This window comes from Anomaloglossus baeobatrachus, chromosome 2, assembly GCF_048569485.1.
Source record: "Anomaloglossus baeobatrachus isolate aAnoBae1 chromosome 2, aAnoBae1.hap1, whole genome shotgun sequence".
Taxonomy (NCBI): Eukaryota; Metazoa; Chordata; class Amphibia; order Anura; family Aromobatidae; genus Anomaloglossus; species Anomaloglossus baeobatrachus.
This window is the reverse complement of record NC_134354.1, coordinates 683,994,913-684,000,912: the sequence shown is the minus strand read 5'-3', so window position 1 is coordinate 684,000,912 and position 6,000 is coordinate 683,994,913.

Genomic DNA, 6,000 nt, shown 5'->3' with positions numbered 1-6,000 from the left:
CCAGTCTCCTCTAATTGAAAAACACTACATAAGTGAAAAATGTTTTTCAATTGGAGGAGGCCGATGGACACATCTGGTCACATGATCATCCATCAACTGTCATTTTGATAGAAGGAGCCTTAGGCTCCTTTCACATTGCGTTTTTCTCCACGTCCACAGGTCCCGTTGCAGGATCCATCCAAACTGCCCCTCCCCCACTTTGCAAAGCGTGTTCCAGACGCATGCGCCTGACAGGGCCATTCACTGTAATGGAGCGCACTGCGTTAGCGTGTGCTCTGTTTTGTGCCATTTTTGCACATATACGTTTCTGCAGACGGACACCCGAACGTAGTGGACTACGGTGGAGTCGGTGTGTGTGTGCCTGGTTTCTTTTTACTGTTGGGAGGGAGGAGATTAGGAAAAATATAACTTCCTGTCTCATGGTCTCCTCCTCTTCCTCCTACCAGAAGAGATGGCCCACCCACCTCCTTAGTCTTTGTTTAGCTTTGCAATTGTATATTTGATTTCTTACTTGGCTGTTTACCCTGCTCAGGTTAACTTAATGTATCATTGTATGTTTTATCTGTAACCTTTCTTGGTACATGTTATCATGTAATTAAAAAAAAAAAACAAAAAAAAAACATGTTGATTAGGATTTTTGGCATTAAGGCCACGTCACACTAAACAACATCGCTAGCAACATCGTTAGCAACATCGCTAGCAACATCGCTGCTGAGGCACAACTTGCTAGCGATGTTGCTGTGTGTGACATCCAGCAACAACCCGGCCCCTGCTGTGAGGTCGTTGGTTGTTGCTGAATGTCCTGGACCATTTTTTTAGTTGTTGCTCTCCCGCTGTGAAGCACAGATCGCTGTGTGTGACAGCGAGACAGCAACAACTAATGTGCAGTGAGCAGGGAGCCGGCTTCTGCGGACACTGGTAACAAAGGTAAATATCGGGTAACCAAGAAGCCCTTTCCTTGGTTACCAGATATTTACCTTCGTTACCAGCGTCCACCGCTCTCACGCTGTCAGTGCCGGCTCCCTGTTCCCTGCACACATAGCCGGACTACACATCGGGGAATTAACCCGATGTGTACTCTGGCTAGGAGTGCAGGGAGCCAGCGCTAAGCGGTGTGTGCTGGTAACCAAGGTAAATATCGGGTTGTTTACCCGATATTTACCTTAGTTACCAAGCGCAGCATCGCTTCCACGCGTGGCTGCTGGCTGGGGGCTGGTCACTGGTTGCTGGTGAGATCTGCCTGTGTGACAGCTCACCAGCAACCCGTGTAGTGACGCTCCAGCGATCCCTGCCAGGTCAGGTTGCTGGTGGGATCACTGGAGCGTCGCTTAGTGTGACGGTACCTTTAACCTTCTAAGCTCAAGAGAGGGCAACCCTTCAGTTATGGTTCCCTAAAGGTTTCCTACACAAGGGGTTTTTCTCTCCTGAGTGCTGAAGGATGACTCTTCGTAAGTTGAGGATTCAGGGTCTTTTATAGGTTTTAACCTGGTTTTACTTAAAAAAAAAAATAAATAATAATAAATGAATATAAATAAGTAAAAAAATGAATGAAAATTCAGAATGAACGGTGATTGGTATATTATTGTCATAGCTGTGATATTGCTGTTGGGGAGTCAGGTGGAAGTGGGCGGCAAATAATGGTAAACTAATTTTAATTCAATAGAACCTGTTACACAATGATGGTGAATAGGCTGCGCTGTGGTGGCCAGCCTGAAGGATGTGATACTGGTAACGTCATCCAGGGGCGTCTTAGCTGTTAAGCACAGGAATGAGGAGCTTTCGTAAGGTCTTTTGGAGCCCTTGAAGTGGATTGGCTTTGCTACTGTGGCAAGTCAGTGGATTGCTTTATGGCAGGCAGCTTGAGGAACTCACGATATTCGAGAATCTCAGAATATACTTGCCTAACATTTCACCTGAATTTTACTATACTCATGTGATTTTAAATAACAGCTGTGGCCTTTATGACAACCCAAAAATGAAGTGTTGTATATTTTTTTTTATTGGGCAATGCAGTTTCAGTCATGTGCTAATAAATGAGAGTCCATCCCATATCCAGAAGTCATGACAAACCATACAGCATAGAATCCTATGAATACAACTAATGCATTAGTCTACAAGAGTACAGTTTAATGCAAACTAAATCAGTAAAATGACAGTGACCCTTTAACATGTCGACATCTTTTTGGATGATGTCCAGTTGGGATATTTTTTTAAAACTCTTCTTATTTAGAACTGTTGCAGGACAGTCGCATGCAGTCCAAGTACAATAAAGCAAAATATACAATCCCAGATATGTGCAAAGTGTTTCTTAGGCCCCCTTCACATGCATGTGCCTCCGGTATGTGCTAGGTCCGTTTCCGCATGTACCGGAGACACGGGCACACGTATACCCATTAAAATCAATGGGTTTATGTGCACGCACGTGTTCAGCCATTGGCCCGTGCCTCCGTGTGGAGCACACGTGAGCCCATGTGCTCCATACGGATGCATGTCTGTTTTTCTCCGGCAGCACGGGTGTCACATGGCCCGCACACGTACCACACGGATGTAGTGTGGATGCGGGCCGATGTGACACACGCCGGAGAAACACACGTGTCATTTTAAAAATAAAAAAAAACCCATACTCACCTCCACCAGCTTTGCAGTCTCTGCCGCGGCTGTCACCTGCATCCAACCGCCAGTGAATTTGAACAACGCATCTTCTTCACTGGGGGCCGGAAGCAGCATCAGCGGAGCGTGGCCTGTGCCGGACACTGTCATTCAGCACCACTGACAACTCCGGAAGAATCAGGTAAGGCGGGACTATCTGTTCTCCGTGTGTTATTACTTATAAAGGTTGCTTTACACGCTGCGATACCGTGACCGATATCGCTAGCGTGCGTACCTGCCCCCATCGGTTGTGAGACATGGGCAAATCGCTGCCCGTGGTGCACAACATTGCGCGGATCCGTCACACTACTTACCTGCCTACCAACGTCGCTGTGACCGGCGAAACGCCTCCTTTCTAAGGGGGCGGTTGGTTCAGCATCACAGCGACGTCACAGCAGCGTCGCTGAACCGCCACCCAATGGAAGCGGAGGGGCGGAGATGAGCGGGACGTAACATCCCGCCCACCTCCTTCCTTCCTCATTGCTGGCGGCCGCAGGTAAGGTGAGGTTCCTCCATAGCGATGTGTGCTGCCGCAGGAGCAACGAACTACTTCGTACACCAATCAGCAGCAATATTTGAGAATGGACCCCATTGTCACCGATGAGCGATTTTGAACGTTTTTGCAACGATTCAAAATCGCTCATAGGTGTCACACGCAAAGACATCGCTAAAGCGACCAGATGTGTGTCACAAATTCCGTGACCCCAACCAGATTGTTCGGGCGATGTCGCAGCGTGTAAAGCCTGCTTAACACACGGAGAATACACATGTGCCACAAACACGGGGTTTTTTTTTCACGTGCGTGTGAAGGGGGCCTTAGATAGTATACCAAGCATAAAGTACTGTCATGAGTGTGTCGCATTGGCAGGATACATCTTCTGTTGGAGTGGATTTAGTTTCATTTGATGCTGAAAGGGTTAAAGCCTTCTTCCTTTCTGCCTGAGATTACTCATAGGCTTAATCACAGCTGTAAAAAAAGGAGATATCCCCAGCACACTGTTATGTTTCCCAAATGAAGTCCAAGAAAGAGTCTTGATATATATTCCAATTTTTATTTTTCAGAAGAAGGGAATAATAGTACAATTTGCAGAGAGTCCGCCTAAAAACGTTTCGGCCTAACCTCGGCCTTCATCTGGTCGGACAGACTGACTAAATACGTGGGAGATCCATGGGGAAGAATGCTGGTATGAGCGAGGATATCTAGTTATAAGGATAGATGAGGATAGTCAGTAATAGAAATTTATCATAGTTATCATGATTCTGTATATGAGAAAGGGCTGCCGCCTCTGCTTATGTGCACGTTTTCGTGTCCGTCAAGGTAAGGCAGAATAACAATCTGTATATGGATTGCAAAAAAGAGCAATATGGAACCAGGTCTGTATGTAGTATAGCTGAATCAAACTAGTGCATTTGGCACATTAGTCAGCACTTAGCATGTAACTAAATACCTTTGCAGGAAAATGCAGAAAATGAATCTAAAGTTGCCTATAGTCAGGGGCTCAGTGTCCAGGATACAGGGATTAAACAATACAGTGGAAAGGTATAGCAGTTTCTAGGAATACCTTTGCCTCTATGCAGGCATACATGGAAGAGGTGAACCGTGTGAGGGTCCCTGGCGTCTGGTGACAATATAATGTAATATAGAATGCGTATCTTACCAGAGTATTCCCCCTACAACCATCTCCAAATTTATTATTTGAAAAAACTATAACAACCTGGATCTCATTTGTGTAAGGCCTTACCTATGAAAGAAGTATAATTATCTGCTTGAGGTAATTGTCAGATATAAAGAATTCCAAAAGTACCAGATTTTAGAGAATTTCAGTGGACAGCCTCTATTTTGATAGACTGTTCTCTCATATGGAATTATTGTATTGACGTCTCATATGGAATAATTGTATTTACTAACTCGATCCAGGACTGCAGTGTCGAGTGAGAACTGCCCATCCATCATAATGCTATTAAAGGGGTTGTCCACTACTTGGACAACCCCTACTGATTCCCTATACTTGCCTCCATAAAAATAAATAAGCCTATACTCATCTCCAGTGCCACCACGGTTCCACTGATGACTGAAGCCACGATCCTGGGGCCCATGTGACAAATCAGCACCGGCTTCCTCCCCCCCGCCTTCGGACATATGAGCAGGATGTGAGTTCTGCGCTGACTTCCTGCTTCTACATCTGAAGGCAGGGAGCAGGAAGCCGGCATTGATTGGTTGTGGGGCTCACATGTCATAAAAATGTAACGTGGGCCCCAGGAATGCAGCTTTAGACATCACTGGAACCATGGCCGCACTGGAGGTGAGTATAGGCTTTTGTGGGGTTGAACAAGGGGAATGAGAAGGGATTGTCCAAGTAGTCGACAACCCCTTTAATTTCCTAGCAAAGAATACGGTTTCCCTAAGGAAAATTCTCATGTGAGCATTCCAGAATCCTTCTTCTAGAACCCCTCATAGGCAAATTAATGGGTCAAGTGGGATAGGGATAGAAGTTAAGGAGGTTATTAAGGAAATTACATCTTCCCAGAAGGATGCAATGGTAGAGCATTAGTTGGGATATCTACTGGAAAGCAATCCTTGATAAGTGAACCTTTTTCTAAAAATAGTTGAGTACATGTAAATAATCTGCATGTTAAATAGCATGATATATACAGTGCCTACAAGTAGTATTCAACCCCCTGCAGATTTAGCAGGTTTACACATTCGGAATTAACTTGGCATTGTGACATTTGGACTGTAGATCAGCCTGGAAGTGTGAAATGCACTGCAGCAAAAAAGAATGTTATTTCTTTTTTTATTTTTTTTTTAAATTGTGAAAAGTTTATTCAGGGGGTCATTTATTATTCAACCCCTCAAACCACCAGAATTCTGTTTGGTTCCCCTAAAGTATTAAGAAGTATTTCAGGCACAAAGAACAATGAACTTCACATGTTTGGATTAATTATCTCTTTTTCCAGCCTTTTCTGACTAATTAAGACCCTCCCCAAACTTGTGAACAGCACTCATACTTGGTCAACATGGGAAAGACAAAGGAGCATTCCAAGGCCATCAGAGACAAGATCGTGGAGGGTCACAAGGCTGGCAAGGGGTACAAAACCCTTTCCAAGGAGTTGGGCCTACCTGTCTCCACTGTTGGGAGCATCATCCGGAAGTGGAAGGCTTATGGAACTACTGTTAGCCTTCCACGGCCTGGACAGCCTTTGAAAGTTTCCACCCGTGCCGAGGCCAGGCTTGTCCGAAGAGTCAAGGCTAACCCAAGGACAACAAGGAAGGAGCTCCGGGAAGATCTCATGGCAGTGGGGACATTGGTTTCAGTCAATACCATAAGTAACGTACTCCACCGCAATGGT